General features: G+C 46.7%; 4 non-coding genes and 3 pseudogenes across 4 annotated transcripts; all 7 read left to right on the forward strand.

Annotated features, from left to right (window-relative positions):
* The first annotated feature begins 60 nt into the window (after positions 1-60).
* On the forward strand, positions 61-176 carry LOC134312946 (U5 spliceosomal RNA). Its single transcript, XR_010011857.1, has one exon. It is a non-coding gene; the product is annotated as a U5 spliceosomal RNA (small nuclear RNA).
* A 10032-nt stretch (positions 177-10208) lies between these two features.
* LOC134312618 (U2 spliceosomal RNA) lies at positions 10209-10408 on the forward strand. The gene has a single exon (XR_010011595.1). It is a non-coding gene; the product is annotated as a U2 spliceosomal RNA (small nuclear RNA).
* Positions 10409-10779: 371 nt separating this feature from the next.
* LOC134312853 (U5 spliceosomal RNA) lies at positions 10780-10894 on the forward strand. The gene has a single exon (XR_010011768.1). It is a non-coding gene; the product is annotated as a U5 spliceosomal RNA (small nuclear RNA).
* Positions 10895-13664: 2770 nt separating this feature from the next.
* Positions 13665-24924, forward strand: LOC134311819 (uncharacterized; annotated as a pseudogene).
* Positions 19748-19922, forward strand: LOC134312607 (U2 spliceosomal RNA; annotated as a pseudogene).
* Positions 20293-20407, forward strand: LOC134312854 (U5 spliceosomal RNA). The gene has a single exon (XR_010011769.1). It is a non-coding gene; the product is annotated as a U5 spliceosomal RNA (small nuclear RNA).
* LOC134312651 (U2 spliceosomal RNA) lies at positions 20525-20692 on the forward strand (annotated as a pseudogene).
* Positions 24925-25370: the final 446 nt, after the last annotated feature.

The following is a 25370-nucleotide window of genomic DNA, read 5'->3' on the forward strand; positions in this document are numbered from 1 at the left end:
CCTCGAGCCCTCTTCCTTGAGCGGCCGGTGGCCTACGGAGGCCCGGGCGACCGGCGAGCAGGGCTGCAGTTTCTCTTCATTCACGTACAAATCTTTCGCCTTTTACTAAAGATTTCCGTGGAGAGGAACGTTGACAAGTTCAACTTATTTTTTGAAGGCTTTGTCTTTGCAAAGCTGCTCTTTTGCTGGTGGAATGACAGAAGGTGTGTGGGCGTGAAGGCGGCCGGTCAGCGCCGTCCACTAGTCCGGGCCCTCAAAAGGTAGGGCCCGTGGCCCGGCGCCTATTTCAGGTTATCGCTTCTCGGCCTTTTGGCTAAGTTCAAGTGGGCGGGACAGCGATCGACTCCTGAGTGTTGCAAGACTTTTACCATCGTGGTACTAGTCGCAAGCACTTAGGAGAATATTGCACTGTTCTACTGTTGGGGAAGAGTCTTGTGTGGTAGGCTTCATTTCCTGCTTTTACGGGACTCCAGTTTTTTTTCTCTTTTTAGGTGTTTCCAGTCTATCCAGCCCTAAAAGAGGAAAAACAACCACCAGGTAAGTGCAATTCAATTCTTTTCTTTTAGAATTTTAGCATTGGTTTTACTATTTATTGTTTTAGTGTTTTTAGTTGCTTGGTAGGCTGTTGGTGTCTCCAAGCATGTCGGCTCCTCGTGCCGGCATGCGGAGGCACCACAGCGTGCGTTTTCTATTTAAATGGATGGATGGCAAACTTTTGAGCATGTCCAGATTGGACTTCTCAAGGAAGCTCATCCAACAAACTTTAAACTTTAAACCAGAAGAACTGAACTGTTTACTGACTCTGCATGGAAATAAGGGATTTGATGTTAGCTTCCGCTCTGCTTCCTTGCTAAGAGATTTCTGGCTCAGATATGAAAATGAAAAAGACCAGTTCTCCATGTTCAGCCTCGAGAAACTCTCTGATAATTCACACAAAGTTGTGTTTGTCAGGATGTTTAATGAGACTGTGACTGGAGAGGACATTAGTACATGGCTGGGTAGATTTTGCATGGTGAAAAGCCCACCAGTCAAGGTAGTTGATGAGGATGGCATTTGGAACTGCTCGTGGAGAGTTCCCATTAAACAATGGGAAGACCCGAGCAGTTACCTAGGCCTCCGGCAATTGCCATCATTGATTGTGTTGGGAGAAAACCGAGGCTACATTTTTTACCAAGGTATGCCCAAGCTTTGCCGCAAATGCGGCAAGTTTGGACACCTTGCGGAAGCGTGTCAGGAAATCGTGTGTGGGAAGTGCAGAGAGATTGGGCACACTTATGAAGAGTGTCCCAATGGCAGGAGGTGTAATCTTTGTGGAGACTGTGACCATCTTTACAGAGATTGCCCTAAATCGTTTGCCAACAAGCTAAAAGCTAACAAAATGGCTGCCCGCCAAGACCCTGAAGACAAAGGGGAGGAGGCGGGCCAAGAGGTTTTGGCGGGAAATTCAAATCCTCAGCCAGCCTCAGGAGTGGGCCAAGTTGTGGAGGGCGGAGCTAACATTCATGTAGAGTTGGAGCAGGTATCAGAGGTCCCTCCCTCCGAGCAACAGAGAGAGGAAGACAATGATGGTGATGAGGAAGACTCAACCCCTTCCTCTATGGAGACGGTGCCGGAGGTGAGCGTGACGGCTAGTGGAGTGGGGGAGCTGACTCTCTCACTCCCTAGTGCTCAGGTGCCAAAGAGACCTGCGGGATCTCCTCTGCCAGACCTGGCAGAGAAGAAACAGCGGGCCACAGAGCGGTCAGGTAGCTCCTCATCGGAGGACCTGAACCGGCTGTGGTCCGCTGGATCCCCTAATGAGGTATCCTTTCTGCGCCTCCAGCTGAAATCATCCACGCCGAAAAGCATGCTAGAGCAGTGCTCAGCATGCCGGGACGCGCGGGACACCTGCGACCCCTCACACTTCACATTAATGAAGATCAAGGAGGAGCAGGTGTCACAAGAAATAGGGTGATTTTAACCGGCTTTTAACCGTATCTCTGTGGTTTTAATGTTTGGGTTTTAAAGATCACACCTGTTTTTAACCTATAGTGCTCATGTCTCTTACGATCTCCACCATCAATGTGAGAAGCGTGAGAGCACCGTTGAGAGCACAGAGTGTTCTGTCCCTTTTAAATGACTTAAAGTCAGATGTGTTTTTACTGCAAGAGTGTGCTTTGCCGTTCTTGAAATCATACAGAGATTGGGAGCAGCGGTGGGCTGCGGGTCCCTCTCTCTGGAGCGGCTCGCACTACAGCCGAGCCGACGGTGTTGCCATTTTAATCAAAAACCCCAATGTCTTGGTGAAGGGCAGCACGGTGGTGAGAGACGGACGGGCGCTTTTAACTAATCTGACGTTTTTAGGAAGGGATTTTAACATTCTTAATGTGTATGGTTTTAATGATAAAAATGACAGGCACGATCTTTTAGAGGACCTGCAGCCCCACATGCTGGGGAGGGTTCCTTTAGTGGTGGGAGGGGATTTTAATTGTGTTTTAACAAAGCAAGACAGAAGGAGAGTAGGGGAAGATTTTAAACTTGACAAAACATCGGTTTTATTGCAGGGTTTAGTGAGAGATTTTAACTTAGTCGACTGTTTTAAGAAAGTGCATCCAAGGGAGGAGGGCTTCACCTGGTTTAGTGGTGATGGCACCAGAGCCTCCCGAATCGACTATGTTTTTACAAGAGACTGCCCGCCAACCGATGCTACATTGACCCCCCTTTTCTTTTCAGATCACGCTATGCTTTCCTGCACTCTTTCCTTCCCAACCCAGGTGACCGTAGGGGGAGGGCTGTGGAAGCTGAACTGCTCCCTGTTGCAGGATGAGGAGGTGGTTAGGTGCTACAGGGAGCAGTTCAGCTCCTGGCAGACCCTCCAAGACTTTTATGACTCTAGGGCACAGTGGTGGGAGATGGTGAAAGACAGGACAAGGACGTTTTTTAAAAAGGTAGGGAAAACTAAAAAAGATAAAGAAAAAAGGTGCATGATGGGGCTGCAGAAAAGACTACAGAGGTATTTTAATCTTTTAAATAAAGGTTTTGATTTTAGTGAGGAAATTAAAGAAGTAAAAAAGGAAATGTCTGTTTTAACTGAAATCAAGAGTAAAGGAACTATTTTAAGAAGTAAAGAAAGAGAGATAGAGGAAGGAGAAAGATGTACACGGTACTTTTTCAAGAAAATAATATCAAAAGGGGGAGGAATAACAAAATTAATAGAAGGAGGAAGGGAGATTAACAAGATGGAGGAGATTGTAAAAACTGTGGAAAGTTTTTATGAGAATCTATATGACGTAAAAAGTGTACACAAAGAAACAATGGAGGAGGTTTTAAGTTCTTTAGACAAATTTTTAAACAGTAAGAGGGTTTTAACAGAAGATTTTACCATTTTAGAAATGACAAAATGTCTTAAAGGTTTTAAAAATGGAAAATCTCCGGGAGAGGATGGACTCCCCGTGGAATTTTATACAACATTTTGGGACATTTTAGCTACGGACCTCTTGACTGTTTTTAAAGAATTTGAAAGACTGGACCGACTTCCAGACAGTTTTAGGGTAGGGATAGTTTCTTTATTGCACAAAAAAGGTGACAAGACAGACTTAAGAAACTGGAGACCTATTACTCTTTTAAATTTTGACTGTAAGCTTTTTAGCAAACTTTTATCACGACGAATGTCAACAGTTTTGGAGGACGTGATCCACCCGGATCAAGTCTGCGCCGTCCCAGGAAGGAGGATCACGGACAGCCTAGTGCTGATCCGAGACGTCATCTGTTTTGCGAGAGACAGAAACATTCGATTATTAGTCCTAAATTTAGATTTTGAGAAAGCTTTTGATCGGGTCTCGCACCAGTACCTGTTCCAGGTACTGCAAAAGATGGGTTTCCCAGGGAGGTTTCTAGAGTGGGTGGGATTGCTGTATAAAGACATCAACAGCAAAGTTCTTGTTAATGGGCACCTGACAAAAGCGATCAATATTCGCTCTGGCGTTCGTCAGGGGTGTCCGTTATCCCCACTCCTGTTCGCGGCTTGTATTGAGCCGCTGGCGCAGATCTTGAGAAGGGATAAATGGATCAGAGGATTTGACCTGCCAGGCGGACTGACGGCGACCTGTACATTATACATGGACGACGTTACGCTTTTATGTTCGGACGTTTTAGCGGCCCAGAGAGCATTGGAATTGACTGACTGGTACGGACGGGCCTCGGGCGCTAAGCTCAATCGGAGCAAGTCCGAGGCCCAGCTCTTTGGGCCGTGGGGAGACATACAAACCGACCTGGACGTGGATTTTAAAGAAACTGATATTAAAATTTTAGGCATCAAATTTGACAGAGAGGGAGGTGGACGGGGTAACTGGACTGACGTGTTAGGGAAAGTCAGGCAACGACTGGGGTTTTGGGGACTGAGACGAATGACAATCGAAGGCAAAGTTTTAATATTTAAATCTGTGATTTTACCTTTGCTTTTATTGTTGTGTTCTGTTTTTAGTCCCCCCAGATCTTTTATTATACAGGTGGAGAGAGCGGTTTTTTATTTCCTGTGGGGGTCCAAGTGGGAGCGACTCAGAAGAGAGGTGGTGAAGAAAAGACCAGACAATGGAGGGAAGGGGCTCCCAGACCCCCACCTGTTTTTAACCAGCAAATTCACCGCACTACACATTACCTATGCGACGACCCCATCCAGAGAGAACAAGACGGCCAGCATGGTGAAATTCTGGATGGGGTCGTACCTGAGAAGATTGCGCATTTTAAAACCTGATCTTAGAACCCCAGTGGCTTTTAATTTGTCAAAAGAATATGATTTTATTAGAAAGTTTTTAAAGAAGTTTGATTTAGAAAAGGAGGATGTCACCATTTTAACTGACGCTAAATCCATTCTCTCTGTTGTGCAGGACCGGGAAGAAGTGAGTCCCGTCCCAGGCCTCACTCTGAGTGAGGCCAGAAGAGTGTGGAGGAACGCGGCCCACCCCGCCCTCCCGAACAAACTAAAAGATCTGACGTGGATGGCGGCTCATGAGATCCTCCCGGCCAGGGCCGTGATGCACTCCCGGGGGATGGCAACGAATCCCACGTGCCCACGGTTTGGGTGTGGCGAGCCAGAAACCGTGCGGCATGTGCTCTGGGAGTGCAGCGTGGCGAGGGACCTGTGGGCCAGAACTGGCCCGCTACAATGCCCGAGCCTACCAGCAGGGGAGGTCCACCCGCGAGTTTACCGGCTAGCGGTGAACGGGGTGGGTCAGGGTGTCGAAAAATTGCCAGCCGCCGAGTTCACTACGCTCTGGCTCACCCTTACCAGCGTGACAGCCGCCTTGTGGACCTCCCGCGACCTGCTGGTGGGGAAGCGAGTGACGGTGCCCCTGCACGCGTTGGAGCGGCTGGCAACATCGTCGCGGCAGGAGGCGCTGCGCGTCGCCAATCGGAGGAGGGGGCTGGGGTCACACGCAGGGGGGTCCAGACCACCACGGGCGATGGCTCCCGTCAATGCACCGCCAATTGATCACGAGAAGGACGGAGCATCGGGCACAGGGTGAGGATCTCCGCTGAGCTGCAGAACGTGACACCGGACTCGACGGAGGAGCGGGGTGGTGCAAGGAGGACGAGGACTCACCCCGGTTCTGCACAAAGGAACGTGTTTTACTTGCGTTGTTTTACCTGGACTTTTTATTGGACTTTTTTCGAACATTTTAAACTGATATTACTCTTCACTTTTAAAAACAAGATGAACTTTTAACATACTGAAAGAAGCTTTTTAATGTTCTTTTATCTGCACTGACTTTTTAGGCAAACAAAAGCTTTTAAGAAAATGTTTAAAGTATGTTTTATTGTTTTTTATGTGAAGATGTGTTTTAAAATTGTGAGAGAAAAATGTTTTAAAATGTAAAATGGTGACAATAAAAACTTTTTCGGAAAAAAAATCTGTTCTTACCATGCACAGAGAGGGCGACAGACGGCCGGCCAGGTTGGCGCGGCTACGACATTCTGTACGGATCGAAATCTGCAGGGAGGCGACTGAGGAAAGAAGAAGAAAATTTGGATGGGACTGGATCGTACAAGACCTGCTTAGAGCCAGATGTGCAGTTACAGCAGACCAGATTTATTGTCTATAAGACTTCTCGACGGCTGGTTTTTTGGACATTACTTTTGTTTCCTTCAAGGATTGCACAACGTTTTTTGACCTCTGCTCCAAGAGAATGGAGGACGAGGACCTGCGAGACATACGCCTGGTGCCGCTGTTCGCTATGGAGGAGATACCAGTGACGGTACACATGTACAACCCCTTTGTGCCAGATGATGACATCAGGGCTTTCCTCTCCAGGTATTGTAACACCGTGTCACCAGGAGAGAAGGTACGTGGACGTTTTGGTATTTGGAACGGAAAGAGAAGGTTTATGGCAAAGCTAAAAGTGGATCAAACGACCACGGGAGGCTTGGTACATCCCCCAGGTAGTTTCGCAATCGGGCCCCATCGCGGGTTTTTGTACTACCCAGGCCAGCCACAGTACTGCAGAAGGTGTGGAGCCATAGGACACACTAAAGAAACCTGTGAAGGTCAGAGATGCCGCACATGTGGAGGGGAGGACCACAGGACACAAGAATGTGGGGCTCCCAAGACATGCAGCATATGTGGAAGTGAGGAACATCTCTATAGACGTTGCCCAGCGCGAGGAGGACTCTTTGCAAGTTTATTTGCTGAGGACTTTGAGGAAATGGGGTTCAGGAAAGAGAGTGAACGCGCGGAGCTGGAAAAGGCGGGAAAAATGCAAGAGAGAAAGAACAAAGAGGCAGAGAGTGTAGACCAGATGGGGGAGGAGACAGACAGCCGAAAAGAAACCGGAGAAGGAGGTGAAAAAGAGCGGGAATCCAGGAGAACAAAGAAAAAAGGAGAAAGAGGACCAGAGAAAGAAACAAACGGAATAGAGGGAACCCAGGAAAACTTAAGCTCAAGTGAGGAACAGATTTTCTGGACACCAACAGGGTTAGAGGCGGCACTGGAAGGGCTAGAAGAGACTCTACAAAGAGAAAGCCCGGACTGGGCTATGGCAATGGAGATGCAGGAACTGGAACAACAACAGGAAAAAGGGGAGGAGAAAGAGAGCAAGCATGCTAATAGCAAGCAAACACGACCAAAGGAGGCAACAGAGGAAGGGAGAGAGAAGAAAAGAACAAAATTGGAGGTGAGAGAGGAGATTGAAACAAGTCGAGAAGAGGAGATGAGGACAATGAGCAAATCTGAAAGCGAGGATCAAGGAGAGGAGGAAATGCTGCTACAGAGAAGGACTAGGGAGAAAATAAAAGGACCAAAATGAGCATATGTAAAAGAGTAAAAAGGAAAACTGAGATATGGAGCGTAAAAGAAGAGACTTTTGATTTATTAATGGGGATGGGGTTGGCAGATTGTTTAAATGTATTATTATTTAGTTACAAAACCGACCAAATATGGACTGTGGTTTTAGGGAGGATTATTATTTTAATTAAATTAATCAAATGGAAAGGAAATTGAAAATAGGGACCTTTAATGCGCGAGGACTGAAAAATACAAAGAAAAGGAAAATGGTTTTCAGTTTTTTAGAAGATTTAAGTTTGGACATTTGTTTTATTCAGGAGGCGCACCTGAAGGATTCGGAGGATGTTAAAGCGTTCCAAAGGGACTGGCGAGGAGGGAAATCAGTGTGGTCCATAGGGGGGGTACACTCAAGTGGAGTTGGGATATTGTTTAAGGGATGGGGAAAGAGTTTAAGAGAAGTGTTAGAAGTAGAAGCTGGGAGGCTGGTGGCGGTTGATATAAGTTGGGAGGGGATAAAAATGAGAATAATAAATATATATGGACCACAAAAGCCACAAGAGAGAAAGAGCTTCTATGAAGAGGTTAATTTGTTGGGAGCAACAAATGATTTTTTGGTTGTTGGGGGGGACTTTAATGTTAATTTGGAAGGAGGGGGAAAAAAGAAGGAGCTAGTGCAGAGTTGGGTGAAAAGCCATAAATTGGTGGATGTGATGGAGAAGGTAGGAAAGAGGGGTGCAACCTGGAGGAACACGAGAGGGGATGAAAGCAGGTTAGATACAATATATGTTAGCAAGGGAATGGAGCTAGTGGCGGGGGAAGCGAGGGAGGTGGATTTTTCAGATCACGACATAATTATAGCAGAAGTAAAGGTGGATGGGAGGGGGTTCGGGAAGGGATTCTGGAAACTTAATGTAAGAGTCTTGGAGGAACAGGAGGAGGAAGAGGAGTTCCAAATATTTTGGGAGGGAGTAAGAGGAACGAAAGGGTTATATGGGGGGATAACAGAGTGGTGGGAACAGGCGAAGGGAAGGATAAAGAAATGGGGGATCAGGAAGAGTAGAGAAAGAATAAAGGAGGAGAGGGAGAATCTAAGAAGGATGTGGAGGGAGATAGAGATAGAGAAGCAGAAAGAAAATGAAGGAATAGAGACTGACAAGGTGAGAATACAAAATATAAAGAAACAAATTAGGGCGGTATATGAGAAAAGTACAGGGTACATAGGGAGTACTTGTATGAGGTGATGGAGAAGATGGGGATGGGAGAAAACATAATACAGTGGATTAGGGCATTATATACAAGGGCAAATTGTAGGGTAAATATTAACGGACATATAGGACCAGTATTCGAAGCAAGGGCGGGGATAAGACAGGGATGTCCACTATCCCCACTACTATTTGTAATTTACATGGAGCCAATGGCAGAGGCGATTAGGAAGGACGAGGAGATTCTAGGAGTGTTGGTACCAGGCGCGAAGGGATACAGGGTAAAACTGTCACAGTATGCGGACGACATGACCATATTAGGTAGGACAGACAGGGACGTAGAGAGGGTGCTGGAAATAGTAGAGAGGTTCGGGAAAGGATCAGGGGCAGAATTAAACAGGGAAAAATCAAAGGTTAAATTTTTTGGGGCGATGAAGGATAGGAAGGATACGGTAGGGGGACTGCTGAGAAATGAAGGACCGATTAAAATTTTAGGGATTAAATTTGAGAGGGAAGGGTCGGCGGGAATAAACTGGGAAGAAAGATTAAATAAAATGAAGAAAAGGTTAGGAATGTGGGCTGAGAGAAAACTATCGCTCATCGGTAAAAGCTTAATAGTGAAGGCTGAAATATTGCCAGCGCTGTTGTATATAGCTTATGTGTACCCGCCGCCGGTGAGTATAAGCAAATGGGTGCAAAGGGAAACATTCCGCTTCATGTGGGGTGGGAGGTACGAATATGTCGCAAGGGAAATCATGTACAGAAAAATCGAGGAGGGAGGAAGGGGGGTCATGGATGTGGTGCTAAAGCTACAGTGTGTACATGTAGCGAGCATCATGTCAGAACTGGAGAAAGAGGGAGAACATCCGGCGTGGTATTTTAAAAGACTATATTTTGCATATCAGGCAAGAGGGATAATGAAATGGGATAATAGCGGGACAAAATCAGAACAGATGCCCTGGCATTATGCGCAGGCTGCTAAATGGATCAAAAAGAACCCAGAAGGAAAAGAAAGGGAAATATGTACAAACCATAAAAGGTTGTACCAGAAGGTAAGAGAAAGAAGGGTAAGAGAGAGTGGGGTTAAAGTCCAAACAGAGATAAAGTGGACAAGGATACAGCCACTAGGATTAGAAAACAAGTTAAAAGACTTAAACTGGATTATGGCACACAGAAGGATGTCAGTAAGGGAAACAATGCACAGACATGGGATAAGCAAAGAAAAAACATGTCCAAGGGAGGGATGTATAGAAGAAGAAACCATCTATCACGCATTCTGGGAGTGTGGGGTAGCAAAAAAGGTATGGGAGGAAACATAGGAATGGTTAAGAAAGATAAGGAAAGGATTTAGGGTAACATGGGACATAGTAGACAAGGGACTGGGAGGAATGGGGACGGGAAGAAGTAGATTACTGGTGTGGCTAACAATCAGTCTGGTCAAAAGAGGGATCTGGGAGGACAGGTTAGAGGAGGTAAAAGGAAGGAAGGGAGGGGGAGCAATAGGGATAATCAAAAGGGTGGAGGGAGAGGTCAAAATAGGAATGAAGGAGGATGAAACAGTGTTGGGAAAACAACAAGGGAAGGAGAAGTGGGGAGAACTATGGAACATGTGGATGGTGAATGTAAGAAGGACTTGATAATAAATGAGGTGATCGTGGTGGGTAGTGTAAAATGCAAAAAGAATGTAAAATGTAAAAAGTATGTAAAATTTGAAAGAAATGTAAAGATGCTTGTTTGAATGAATGGAAATAAAATTTTGTAAAAAAAAAAAAAATAAAAAAAAAAAAAAAATAAATCTGTTCTTATCAGTTTAATATCTGATACGTCCTCTACCTGAGGACCATATATTAAATGGATTTTTAGGCCTGGGAGTCGGAAGAGGGGCTTGCTCCGTCCACGCCACGCATCGACCAGGTATTGCATTGCCTCCTGGCACGGTGCACCCTCATAAACGGTCAAACGAAAGAGTAATTGACGAATGCTGGTGACTGGCCCCTGCTGGAAAGCTGTTGGGATTAGGGGTACGGCGCCTTAGACCTTTGCCTAGCCTAGGCCCGGGGTTTCCTCGGTCCTTTTGCGCTAGGGAGTCCCCCTTTTCCCGCTTTTTCATTTTCCCTCCATTTTACTTAAAAAAAAAAAAGAAAAAGGCGAAAGACTTAATTTTCCCCCACCCTGTGTTTCTCCAGGCAAAGGCTGTGCTGCCTCGTCACTCACCCGACGACCCAAGGGCGCTTTTGCTGCAGGTTTTCGTCGCTCTACCTCGAGCCCTCTTCCTTGAGCGGCCGGTGGCCTACGGAGGCCTGGGCGACTGGCGAGCAGGGCTGGAGTTTCTCTTCATTCACGTACAAATCTTTCGCCTTTTACTAAAGATTTCCGTGGAGAGGAACGTTGACAAGTTCAACTTATTTTTTGAAGGCTTTGTCTTTGCAAAGCTGCTCTTTTGCTGGTGGAATGACAGAAGGTGTGTGGGCGTGAAGGCGGCCGGTCAGCGCCGTCCACTAGTCCGGACCCTCAAAAGGTAGGGCCCGTGGCCCGGCGCCTATTTCAGGTTATCGCTTCTCTGCCTTTTGGCTAAGATCAAGTGTGATGTCGAGAGACGGAGCGAACAATACGGTCAGATTCGAGCTTTGTGGAGATGCGTCGGAGGAAGTGAAGAATCGTTTTGGACGAGATTGGGTGGTGATCCAGATTCTACGAGGACTATGCAACGTGGAAACAGCAGCGGTCTTCTGCTTGCAATACTTCTCAACATCAGCGAGATTCATCGATGTTACAATGGTATCGCTTCAAGATTGCCACAAGCTTTTCAGTAAGTGCAGCAGCGACCTTGAACATGCGGCACTTCTGGGAATTAGAGCTGCGCCGCTGTTTGCCAACGAGGAAATCCCAATGATTGTTCACCTCTACAACCCTTACGTGGAGGAAGAAAATATCCGGGCCTTCTTATCAAGGTACTGTGCATCAGTTTCAACTGGCGAGAGGCTGAAGGATCGTTTTGGAATTTGGACTGGAAGGCGACGTTACAACGTCCTGCTGAGGGAGGATCCGGCTGGAGGCATACAACACCCACCTGGCAGTTTTGCCATCGGTCCACACAGAGGATATCTGCACTACCCAGGTCAACCGATCTACTGCAGGCGCTGTGGGGCTCTGGGTCATACCAAAGATTCCTGCCAGGGCCTCAGATGCAGATTCTGTGGGCAGGAGGGACACATAGCGGCGAACTGCACAGCGCCTCGAACCTGTAGCCTTTGTGGGAGCGAGGCCCACCTGTATCGGGGCTGTCCGTTAAGGGACAACACCTTTGCAAGCCTGTTTTCTGGAAACCCAAGAATGGAGGATGAAGATTATACCCAGGCACTGGGCAACAAAACAACAAATCAGACTGGAGAAGGTGAGGCCTTGACAGAGATGCAGGCGGAAGCAGAGGAGGGAGAAGGAGATGCAGTAGTGGAGGAAACAATGGAATCTGGAAAGGGAAAGGAGTCGGAGACCAACCCTGCAGAACCACAAGACACCGAAACATCGACAGATCCCACAACCAGCCACAGCTCACTAACTTGGGGAGAAAGAGTGGAGAAAGAGAACAAAGAGAAAGGCAATAACCAGAACAAACACCACCACAAGGATCCACGGAGAGAAAACGCTGATGAGACAACAATTGAAATGGAAAGCGAGCAGCAAGGTCCGACAAGGCGACGAATCCCAAGCAAGGAAGAAGGACAAAGTGGCAAGGCAAAAAGGAGCAAAAAAGGAACACACCAAACGGATAAGGAAAAAGACAGAATATGAGAACAAAGGCAAGACTATACAGCTTCTTGGGCCTGGAAAATGAAATGGAGTCCCTAAGTTCGGAGGAGAGCGGGAAGGACAACGATGAAGGAAAAATCAGTCGGAAAGGAGCTGGAGAACAAAAGAAGAAGTAAGCGTTCAAAGTAGAAAAAGAGAGAGAAGTAATTGGAGAAACAATAGGGAAAATGAGAACAAGAACATGTAGAAAGGAAAATAAATCTGAAGATATGGAAGGAAAACTTACATTAGTAACCCTGAATGCAAGGGGCATGAGACAGACGGTAAGACGAATGGCAATTTTTAAGTCCTTGGAGATACTCCCACTAGATGTTGTCTTTGTCCAGGAGTGTCATCTACGAACAGAAGCAGAGGGGACTTGGTTTTCCAGAGGGTGGGAATGGGGTCCATCGGTGTGGGGGGCAGGGGAGGGAAAAGGGGATGGGGTAGGAATATTGTTTAAAAGTTTCGATTTTGTAGTAAGCAAAACAGTAGTGGCAGTACCATGGAGAATCCTTTATACTGATGGAACTTGGAGAGGGGTGCCGTTTAGAGCTATTTGCATCTACGCTCCAGCAACTCGAGGCAGGAGAAGGGGTTTCTTCCGAGAGCTAGAGCCACTCCTTCAAACCAACAGAGTCCTGTGGGTAGGGGGGGACCTGAATACCAACTTAGAAGAGGAGATAGAGCTGAAGGAAATTCTTAAAGGGGCCAGGCTTTTAGATACAGCAAAAACATCAGAAGATAGGGAGAGAGCAACGTGGAGGAATTCGAGAGGGAATGCCTCACGATTGGATTATATAATGGTACAGGAAGGCACAAAGGTTGACAGTTACAGAGTAGAGCCACATTGGTGTACAGATCACTGTCTAGTGAGCATTACGGTAAGGATAGAAAAGGGAAGGAGAGGACCAGGTCTATGGAAACTAAACATAACATATCTACAGGATCAGAACTTCTGCCAGACCTTTAGGTCACTGTATGTTGGGTGGCAAGCCTTGAAAGGACTTTACAAGACATGGGCGGAATGGTGGGAACACTTGAAAACCAAGGTGCGGATTTTCTGCCAACAGTGGGGAAGGCAGAAGGCAAGAAAAGAAAGGGAGAAGGTAGCCCGATGGTCAAGGGTCTTGCAGGGTGCATGGAGGGAAGGCAATATAGAAGGAAGCAGGGTGGCTAGAATGAACCTAAAAGAGCACTTCACTACAGAGGCATGGCGTTTTTGTGGTCTGGCAGGCCAACAAAAACTGCTCTTTGATGAGCGGCCAACAAGATACTTTTTCAACACGGTAAGAACGCGGCAAAAAAGAGCCCACATGAGTAGGTTTAAAGTAGGGGATCATTTAATGACATCTAAAGAGGAAATGCTTGAAGTGGTGGCAACCTTTTACAAAGACCTTTTCCGGGAGAGGTCTATGGATGAACAGGAGGCAGCCAGTTTCCTTAAGGGCATTAGTCAAGAACTTACTCAGAAAGACCGTGCAAAATTGGAGGCCGACATCACAGAAAATGAATTAGAGCAGGCCATTGCCACCCTGAAGGGTGGGGTAGCCCCAGGGGGCGACGGACTGCCGGCCGAGTGGTATAGAGCTTTCTGGTCGGTTGTGGGTCCGGACCTCATGCAGATCTATAGGGAGGCAATAAAGGAGGGAATTCTTCCCCCATCGTTGAGGACAGGGCATATTACAATTCTGCATAAGAAGGGTGACAGGGCAGATCTGGCCAACTGGAGGCCGATCACGCTCCTCACTACCGACTACAAGATCTTGGCAAAGGTTTTGACGCTGCGTCTGAGAGGCGTGATCGGTACAGTAGTGCACCCAGACCAAACATGCGGAGTACCTGGACGGTCGCACAGCCTGAATATCTCACTGGTTAGAGATGCAATAGCCTGGGCACAGCAACGCAATCTGCCTTTAGCAATCCTGGGATTAGACCAGGAAAAGGCTTTCGACCGTGTCAGCCACCAGTTTCTGTTCGCCACCCTCAATAAAATGGGGTTTGGCCCTTCGTATGTGTCATGGGTGCGCCTCCTCTACAAGGGCGCTACAAGCCGAGTAAACGTGAACGGATACTATTCGGAAGGAGTAGAACAAGCAGGTGGAGTAAGGCAGGGCTGTCCACTTTCCCCACTGCTGTACATCATCTTTCTTGAACCACTCATGGCACGACTACGAGCAGAGCCCAAATTCGTAGGACTCCATATCCCAGGTGGGAAAGGTGTGCAAGCCAAAGTGTCAGCATATGCAGATGATGCCACCCTTTTCATGAGTTCAGAAGGGGATTTCCAGATAGTAGAGCAGACACTTATAAAATTTTCCAAGGCTACCGGGGCACGGGTGAACAAAGCAAAGTCAACAGTACTAGGTACAGGCGCATGGCGAGGTAGGCAGGAGGTGCCAGGCGGTTTTCCCATGTGCCAAGATGGGATCCGGATCTTGGGAGTGCAGTTCTGGAAAGAGGGAAGTGCTATAAAAAATTGGGAAGCAAAACTAGCAAAGGTAAGACAAAAAATAAAGATGGGCAACAAGAGATTTATCTCTGACAGGGAGAGTGGCAGCGATAAACAGCGACGTCTTCGCAACCCTAGTCCACCTGGCCTACGCGTTTCCTGTTCCCTTCTGGACAGGGAGGCGACTTGAGCGCCTATTTTTTGATTTCATATGGGGAGGAAGATGCGAGTGGGTAGCAAGAGGCATAATGTACCAGGAAACAGCTAAAGGCGGGAGAGGAGTAGTGTGTGCCCCCTTAAAACTAACAGCCTTGTACCTGGCCAATGCAGCAAAATTGACACAAGGTGACGAAGGTCACAATGCGACGCTCCTTGCCAGATTCTGGCTGGGCTTTAGCTTGCGAAAGGTGGTCCCCTGGAGAGGCACAGAACCATGGTCGGTGGACTACCCTGAACACTACAAAAAAGTAGTAAGCCTCATAAGAAACAACAAATGGTGTCTGTCAGGCAAGCTCATCATGAACCACAGATGCCTGTATGAAAGGTGGAGGGAGGAACACATTGGAGGATTGAATCTGGAAAAGCCACGAACAGACATCGATTGGGAAGCACTTCAGCCAAAGTGGCTGGACGGGAAGAGCAGAGACCTACATTGGTTAACGGCCTTGAGAAGATTACCGGTTAGAGAACGAATGTTCCGCCATGGGTGTAGTGGTACATCGAGATGCCCACTGGGGTGTGGAGGGGAAGAAACCGTGGAGCATGCCATGTGGTCATGTCCAGTAGTGGCCCAGCTCTGGGACTCAAAATGGGAATTTCAAAATGGTGGCCGGAAAAACGCGAAAGTCAATTAAACCGAGACCTGGTCCTCTGGGGTACAAAAGCAAATAAATCAGCTAATCTGTGGATCGCAATATCTGAAGCGAAAAAAGCACTATGGGGGAGGCGTTGCGAGTTTATTCGAAAGCAGGCACAAAAGGGGCAACTGAACCTTTTCCATACGGTTTTGTACAAGTACAAAGAAGTGGTCTGGTTAAAAGAACAGGGAAAGAAACAAAGCAGTGTAGGCAAAGATCCAGAAGAACAACAAAATTCTGGTAAACTAAGTTAAAAACTGCAAAATCGAAACTTGACGATGAGGTGGTGGGACTAGGGTGAGACAAAGTCACAAAATGTCTGTAAGTAACACCAAATGTAATTAAATGTAATGTAATAATGTAAAGCAATGAAATGAAATGCAATGTAAGTATGAATGGAAATATGCACGTTTTTCAATAAAAAAAAAAAAAAAAAAATCTGTTCTTATTCTGTCCCTTTTAAATGACTTAAAGTCAGATGTGTTTTTACTGCAAGAGTGTGCTTTGCCGTTCTTGAAATCATACAGAGATTGGGAGCAGCGGTGGGCTGGGACTACAGCCGAGCCGACGGTGTTGCCATTTTAATCAAAAACCCCAATATCTTGGTGAAGGGCAGCACGGTGGTGAGAGACGGACGAGCGCTTTTAACTAATCTGACTTTTTTAGGAAGGGATTTTAACATTCTTAATGTGTATGGTTTTAATGATAAAAATGACAGGCACGATCTTTTAGAGGACCTGCAGCCCCACATGCTGGGGAGGGTTCCTTTAGTGGTGGGAGGGGATTTTAATTGTGTTTTAACAAAGCAAGACAGAAGGAGAGTAGGGGAAGATTTTAAACTTGACAAAACATCGGTTTTATTGCAGGGTTTAGTGAGAGATTTTAACTTAGTCGACTGTTTTAAGAAAGTGCATCCAAGGGAGGAGGGCTTCACCTGGTTTAGTGGTGATGGCACCAGAGCCTCCCGAATCGACTATGTTTTTACAAGAGACTGCCCGCCAACCGATGCTACATTGACCCCCCTTTTCTTTTCAGATCACGCTATGCTTTCCTGCACTCTTTCCTTCCCAACCCAGGTGACCGTAGGGGGAGGGCTGTGGAAGCTGAACTGCTCCCTGTTGCAGGATGAGGAGGTGGTTAGGTGCTACAGGGAGCAGTTCAGCTCCTGGCAGACCCTCCAAGACTTTTATGACTCTAGGGCACAGTGGTGGGAGATGGTGAAAGACAGGACAAGGACGTTTTTTAAAAAGGTAGGGAAAACTAAAAAAGATAAAGAAAAAAGGTGCATGATGGGGCTGCAGAAAAGACTACAGAGGTATTTTAATCTTTTAAATAAAGGTTTTGATTTTAGTGAGGAAATTAAAGAAGTAAAAAGGGAAATGTCTGTTTTAACTGAAATAAAGAGTAAAGGAACTATTTTAAGAAGTAAAGAAAGAGAGATAGAGGAAGGAGAAAGATGTACACGGTACTTTTTCAAGAAAATAATATCAAAAGGGGGAGGAATAACAAAATTAATAGAAGGAGGAAGGGAGATTAACAAGATGGAGGAGATTGTAAAAACTGTGGAAAGTTTTTATGAGAATCTATATGATGTAAAAAGTGTACACAAAGAAACAATGGAGGAGGTTTTAAGTTATTTCGACAAATTTTTAAACAGTAAGAGGGTTTTAACAGAAGATTTTACCATTTTAGAAATGACAAAATGTCTTAAAGGTTTTAAAAATGGAATTTTATACAACATTTTGGGACATTTTAGCTACGGACCTCTTGACTGTTTTTAAAGAATTTGAAAGACTGGACCGACTTCCAGACAGTTTTAGGGTAGGGATAGTTTCTTTATTGCACAAAAAAGGTGACAAGACAGACTTAAGAAACTGGAGACCTATTACTCTTTTAAATTTTGACTGTAAGCTTTTTAGCAAACTTTTATCACGACGAATGTCAACAGTTTTGGAGGACGTGATCCACCCGGATCAAGTCTGCGCCGTCCCAGGAAGGAGGATCACGGACAGCCTAGTGCTGATCCGAGACGTCATCTGTTTTGTGAGAGACAGAAACATTCGATTATTAGTCCTAAATTTAGATTTTGAGAAAGCTTTTGATCGGGTCTCGCACCAGTACCTGTTCCAGGTACTGCAAAAGATGGGTTTCCCAGGGAGGTTTCTAGAGTGGGTGGGATTGCTGTATAAAGACATCAACAGCAAAGTTCTTGTAAATGGGCACCTGACAAAAGCGATCAATATTCGCTCTGGCGTTCGTCAGGGGTGTCCGTTATCCCCACTCCTGTTCGCGGCTTGTATTGAGCCGCTGGCGCAGATCTTGAGAAGGGATGAATGGATCAGAGGATTTGACCTGCCAGGCGGACTGACGGCGACCTGTACATTATACATGGACGACGTTACGCTTTTATGTTCGGACGTTTTAGCGGCCCAGAGAGCATTGGACTTGACTGACTGGTACGGACGGGCCTCGGGCGCTAAGCTCAATCGGAGCAAGTCCGAGGCCCAGCTCTTTGGGCCGTGGGGAGACATACAAACCGACCTGGACGTGGATTTTAAAGAAACTGATATTAACATTTTAGGCATCAAATTTGACAGAGAGGGAGGTGGACGGGGTAACTGGACTGACGTGTTAGGGAAAGTCAGGCAACGACTGGGGTTTTGGGGACTGAGACGAATGACAATCGAAGGCAAAGTTTTAATATTTAAATTTGTGATTTTACCTTTGCTTTTATTGTTGTGTTCTGTTTTTAGTCCCCCCAGACCTTTTATTTTACAGGTGGAGAGAGCGGTTTTTTATTTCCTGTGGGGGTCCAAGTGGGAGCGACTCAGAAGAGAGGTGGTGAAGAAAAGACCAGACAATGGAGGGAAGGGGCTCCCAGACCCCCACCTGTTTTTAACCAGCAAATTCACCGCACTACACATTACCTATGCGACGACCCCATCCAGAGAGAACAAGACGGCCAGCATGGTGAAATTCTGGATGGGGTCGTACCTGAGAAGATTGCGCATTTTAAAACCTGATCTTAGAACCCCAGTGGCTTTTAATTTGTCAAAAGAATATGATTTTATTAGAAAGTTTTAAAAGAAGTTTGATTTAGAAAAGGAGGATGTCACCATTTTAACTAACGCTAAATCCATTCTCTCTGTTGTGCAGGACCGGGAAGAAGTGAGTCCCGTCCCAGGCCTCACTCTGAGTGAGGCCAGAAGAGTGTGGAGGAACGCGGCCCACCCCGCCCTTCCGAACAAACTAAAAGATCTGACGTGGATGGCGGCTCATGAGATCCTCCCGGCCAGGGCCGTGATGCACTCCCGGGGGATGGCAACGAATCCCACGTGCCCACGGTTTGGGTGTGGCGAGCCAGAAACCGTGCGGCATGTGCTCTGGGAGTGCAGTGTGGCGAGGGACCTGTGGGCCAGAACCGGCCCGCTACAATGCCCGAGCCTACCAGCAGGGGAGGTCCACCCGCGAGTTTACCGGCTAGCGGTGAACGGGGTGGGTCAGGGTGTCGAAAAATTGCCAGCCGCCGAGTTCACTACGCTCTGGCTCACCCTTACCAGCGTGACAGCCGCCTTGTGGACCTCCCGCGACCTGCTGGTGGGGAAGCGAGTGACGGTGCCCCTGCACGCGTTGGAGCGGCTGGCAACATCGTCGCGGCAGGAGGCGCTGCGCGTCGCCAATCGGAGGAGGGGGCTGGGGTCACACGCAGGGGGGTCCAGACCACCACGGGCGATGGCTCCCGTCAATGCACCGCCAATTGATCACGAGAAGGACGGAGCATCGGGCACAGGGTGAGGATCTCCGCTGAGCTGCAGAACGTGACACCGGACTCGACGGAGGAGCGGGGTGGTGCAAGGAGGACGAGGACTCACCCCGGTCCTGCAAAGAGGAGCATGTTTTACCTGCGTTCTTTTACCGGACTTTTATTGGACTTTTTAAACCGATGTTATTCTTCACTTTTAAAACCAGATGAACTTTTAACATACGAGAAATAAAGCTTTTAAATGTTCTTTTACCTGCGAATATTTTATGTAAACAAAAGCTTATATCAATTGTGAAAAGTATGTTTTATTGTTTTTTTATGTGAAGATGTGTATTAATTATTGAATGAAAAATTATTTAAAATTTTGAATGAAAATGTTTTTAATTTTTGAATGGAAAATGTTGTAATGTAAGAAATGGTGATAATAAAACTTTTTCGAAAGAAAAAATCTGTTCTTATCAGTTTAATATCTGATACGTCCTCTACCCGAGGACCATATATTAAATGGATTTTTAGGCACGGGAGTCGGAAGAGGGGCTTGCTCCGTCCACTCCACGCATCGACCAGGTATTGCATTGCCTCCTGGCATGGTGCACCCTCATAAACGGTCAAACGAAAGAGAAATTGACGAATGCTGGTGACTGGCCCCTGCTGGAAAGCTGTTGGGATTAGGGGTACGGCGCCTTAGACCTTTGCCTAGCCTAGGCCCGGGGTTTCCTCGGTCCTTTTGCGCTAGGGAGTCCCCCTTTTCCCGCTTTTTCATTTTCCCTCCATTTTACTTAAAAAAAAAAAAAAAAAGGCGAAAGACTTAATTTTCCCCCACCCTGTGTTTCTCCAGGCAAAGGCTGTGCTGCCTCGTCACCCACCCGACGACCCAAGGGCGCTTTTGCTGCAGATTTTCGTCGCTCTACCTCGAGCCTTCTTCCTTGAGCGGCCGGTGGCCTACGGAGGCCCACGCGACCGGCGAGCAGGGCTGGAGTTTCTCTTCATTCACGTACAAATCTTTCGCCTTTTACTAAAGATTTCCGTGGAGAGGAACGTTGACAAGTTCAACTTATTTTTTGAAGGCTTTGTCTTTGCAAAGCTGTTCTTTTGCTGGTGGAATGACAGAAGGTGTGTGGGCGTGAAGGCGGCCGGTCAGCGCCGTCCACTAGTCCGGGCCCTCAAAAGGTAGGGCCAGTGGCCCGGCGCCTATTTCAGGTTATCGCTTCTCGGCCTTTTGGCTAAGATCAAGTGTAGTATCTGTTCTTAACGCATGATGGGGCTGCAAAAACGACTACAGAGATATTTTAACCTTTTAAACGCTGGTTTTGATTTTACTGAGGAAATTAAAGAGGTCAAAAATGAAATGTCAGTTTTAACCAATATTAAAACTAAAGGAATTATTTTAAGAAGTCGGGAGCAGGACATAGAGGAAGGAGAAAAGTGCACAAGGTATTTTTTTAAGAAAATAACAGAAAAAGAAAGAGCAATCACTGTTTTAAATGAAGGAGGAGAAGTTTTTAACAGCACAAAGCAGATTTTAAAAGTGATTGAGACATTTTATGAGACTCTTTACAATGAAAAAAACGTGCAAATAGAGACACTTGAAGAGGTTTTACAGTTTTTAGACAAAAGAATTGACAACGAAAATGTGCTTTTATCCCGAGATTTTAACATTTTAGAAATGCAGAAATGTTTTAAAGGTTTTAAACAAGGGAAGTCCCCAGGTGGAGATGGGCTCCCTTTAGAATTTTATAAAACCTTTTGGGATATTTTAGCACACGATTTATTGACTGTTTTTAACGAACTTCAAGGACTGGACAGACTCCCGGACAGTTTTAGGATAGGGATAGTTTCTTTGTTATACAAAAAAGGAGACAAGACTGACATTAGGAACTGGAGACCCATAACGCTTTTAAATTTTGATTGTAAACTTTTTAGCAAGCTTTTATCGAGTCGAATGTCGACTGTTTTAGAGGACCTGATCCTCCCGGATCAAGCCTGTGCCGTGCCCGGGAGGAGGATCACGGACAGCCTAGTGCTGGTCCGAGACGCCATCTGTTTTGCGAGAGACAGAAACATCCGGCTGTTAGTTCTAAATTTAGATTTTGAGAAAGCTTTCGATCGGGTCTCGCACCAGTACCTGTTCCAGGTACTGCAAAAAATGGGCTTTCCAAGGAGGTTTATAAAATGGGTGGGATTGCTGTACAACGATATCCACAGCAAAATTCTGGTAAATGGGCACCTTACAAAAGCGATAAAGATTCGCTCTGGCGTTCGCCAGGGGTGTCCGTTATCCCCGCTCCTGTTCATTGCTTGCATCGAACCGCTGGCACAGATCTTGAGAAGGGACCAATGGATCACAGGACTAAGACTGCCAGGTGGACTGACTGCAACGTGCACACTATACATGGACGACGTTACCCTTTTATGTACGGACGTTTTATCGGCCCAAACTGGTACGGACGGGCCTCGGGCGCCAAGCTCAATAGGAGCAAGTCCGAGGCCCAGCTCTTTGGGCCATGGGGTGACTTACGACCAGACCTGGACGTAGATTTTAAAGAAACTGATTTAAAGATTTTAGGTATAAAATTTGACAAAGAGGGTGGAGGACGGGGAAACTGGACGGAAAAGATAGGGAAAGTTAGGCAACGACTGGGGTTATGGAGACTACGACGACTGACCATTGAGGGGAAGATTTTAATAATCAAATCTGTGATTTTACCTCTGGTTTTATTACTGTGCTCTGTTTTTAGTCCCCCCAGACATTTTATTTTACAGATGGAGAGGGCGATGTTTTATTTCCTGTGGGGGTCCAAGTGGGAGCGGCTAAGAAGAGATGTTGTCAAGAAAAAACCCGAAAATGTAGGAAAGGGGCTCCCAGACCCCCACCTGTTTTTAACTAGCAAATTTGTCGCCCTGCATATGACATACGCAACGACCCCATCCAGAGAGAACAAGACGGCAACCATGGTGAAGTTCTGGATGGGGTCGTACCTGAGGACTCTGCGTATTTTAACTCCCGATCTTAAAACACCAGTTGCTTTTAATCTGACAAAAGAATACGGTTTTATCAAAAAGTTTTTAAAGAAATATGTTTTAGAGAAGGAAGATGTCACCATTTTATCTAATGCACGTTTTATCGTCTTCTTTGTGCAGGACCGGGAAAAAGTGAGTCCTGTCCCAGGCCTCAGTCTGAGTGAGGCCAGACAAGTGTGGAGGAACGTGGCCCACCCTGCCCTCCCGAACAAGCACAAAGATCTGTTGTGGATGGCGGCTCATGAGATCCTCCCGGCCAGGGCCGTGATGCACTCCCGGGGGATGGCAACGAATCCCACGTGCCCACGGTTTGGGTGTGGCGAGCCAGAAACCGTGCGGCATGTGCTCTGGGAGTGCAGTGTGGCGAGGGACCTGTGGGCCAGAACCGGCCCGCTACAATGCCCGAGCCTACCAGCAGGGGAGGTCCACCCGCGAGTTTACCGGCTAGCGGTGAACGGGGTGGGTCAGGGTGTCGAAAAATTGCCAGCCGCGGAGTTCACCACGCTCTGGCTCACCCTTACCAGCGTGACAGCCGCCTTGTGGACCTCCCGCGACCTGTTGGTGGGGAAGCGAGTGACAGTGCCCCTGCACGCGTTGGAGCGGCTGGCAACATCGTCGCGGCAGGAGGCGCTGCGCATCGCCAATCGGAGGAGGGGGCTGGGGCCACACGCAGGGGGGTCCAGACCACCACGGGCAATGGCTCCCGTCAATGCACCGCCAACTGAACACGAGAAGGACGGAGCATCGGGCACAGGGTGAGGATCTCCGCTGAGCTGCAGAACGTGATACCGGATTCAACGGAGGAGCGGGGTGGTGCAAGGAGGACGAGGACTCACCCCGGTTCTGCACAGAGGAGCGTGTTTTACCTGCGTTTTTTTTACCTGGACTTTTTATTGAACTTTTTAAACCGATATTATTCTTCACTTTTAAAACCAGATGAACTTTTAACATACGAGAAATAAAGCTTTTAAATGTTCTTTTACCTGCGAATATTTTATGTAAACAAAAGCTTATATCAATTGTGAAAAGTATGTTTTATTGTTTTTTTATGTGAAGATGTGTATTAATTATTGAATGAAAAATTATTTTAAATTTTGAATGAAAATTGTTTTAATTTTTGAATGGAAAATGTTGTAATGTAAGAAATGGTGACAATAAAACTTTTTCAAAAGAAAAAATCTGTTCTTATCATGCAGAGAGAAGGCGACAGACGGCCGGCCAGGTTGGCGCGGCTTAAACATAGCGTTAGGATCGAAATCTGCAGGGAGGTGACTGAGGAAAGAAGGAGGAGATTCGGATGGGACTGGATCGTACAAGACTTGCTTAGAACCCGATGTGCAGTTACGGCATCACAGATTTATTGTCTACAAGACTTCTCGGCAGCTGGCTTTTTGGACATTACTTTTGTTTCTTTTAAAGACTGCACAACGTTCTTTGACCTCTGTTCAAGGAGGATGGAGGACGAGGACCTGAGAGATATACGCCTGGTGCCGCTGTTTGCTATGGAGGAGATACCAGTGACGGTACACATGTACAACCCTTTTGTGCCGGATGAAGACATCAGGGCTTTCCTTTCCAGGTATTGCAACACCGTGTCACCAGGAGAGAAGGTACGTGGGCGGTTTGGTATTTGGAATGGGAAGAGAAGGTTTATGGTGAAGCTAAAGGTGGATCCAACGACCACGGGAGGTTTGGTGCATCCCCCAGGTAGCTTCGCAATTGGGCCACATCGCGGGTTTTTGTACTACCCAGGCCAGCCACAGTACTGCAGAAGGTGTGGAGCCTTAGGACACACAAAAGAAAACTGTGAAGGCCAGAGATGTCGCACATGTGGAGGGGAGGATCACAGGACACAAGAATGTGGAGCTCCCAAGACATGCAGCATATGTGGAAGCGAGGAACATCTTTACAGACGATGCCCAGCGCAAAGAGGACTTTTTGCAAGTTTATTTGCAGAGGACTTTGAGGAAACGGGGTTCAGGAGAGAGACTGAACACGAGGAGCCAGAAAAGGCGGGAAAAATGCAGGAGAGAAAGAACAAAGAAGCAGAGACAGCAGACCAGGTGGGGGAGGAGACGGTGGAGGAGACAGACAGCCGAAAAGAAACCGGAGAAGGAGGTGAAAAAGAGCGGGAATCCAGGAGAACAAAGAAAAAAGGAGAAAGAGGACCAGAGAAAGAAACAAACGGAATAGAGGGAACCCAGGAAAACTTAAGCTCAAGTGAGGAACAGATTTTCTGGACACCAACAGGGTTAGAGGCGGCACTGGAAGGGCTAGAAGAGACTCTACAAAGAGAAAGCCCGGACTGGGCTATGGCAATGGAGATGCAGGAACTGGAACAACAACAGGAAAAAGGGGAGGAGAAAGAGAGCAAGCATGCTAATAGCAAGCAAACACGACCAAAGGAGGCAACAGAGGAAGGGAGAGAGAAGAAAAGAACAAGATTGGAGGTGAGAGAGGAGATTGAAACAAGTCGAGAAGAGGAGATGAGGACAATGAGCGAATCTGAAAGCGAGGATCAAGGAGAGGAGGAAATGCTGCTACAGAGAAGGACTAGGGAGAAAATAAAAGGACCAAAATGAGCATATGTAAAAGAGTAAAAAGGAAAACTGAGATATGGAGCGTAAAAGAAGAGACTTTTGATTTATTAATGGGGATGGGGTTGGCAGATTGTTTAAATGTATTATTATTTAGTTACAAAACCGACCAAATATGGACTGTGGTTTTAGGGAGGATTATTATTTTAATTAAATTAATCAAATAGAAAGAAAATTGAAAATAGGGACCTTTAATGCGCGAGGACTGAAAAATACAAAGAAAAGGAAAATGGTTTTCAGTTTTTTAGAAGATTTAAGTTTGGACATTTGTTTTATTCAGGAGGCGCACCTGAAGGATTCGGAGGATGTTAAAGCGTTCCAAAGGGACTGGCGAGGAGGGAAATCAGTGTGGTCCATAGGGGGGGTACACTCAAGTGGAGTTGGGATATTGTTTAAGGGATGGGGAATGAGTTTAAGAGAAGTGTTAGAAG

This window comes from Trichomycterus rosablanca, chromosome 4 (genome assembly GCF_030014385.1).
Source record: "Trichomycterus rosablanca isolate fTriRos1 chromosome 4, fTriRos1.hap1, whole genome shotgun sequence".
NCBI classification, from domain to species: domain Eukaryota; kingdom Metazoa; phylum Chordata; class Actinopteri; order Siluriformes; family Trichomycteridae; genus Trichomycterus; species Trichomycterus rosablanca.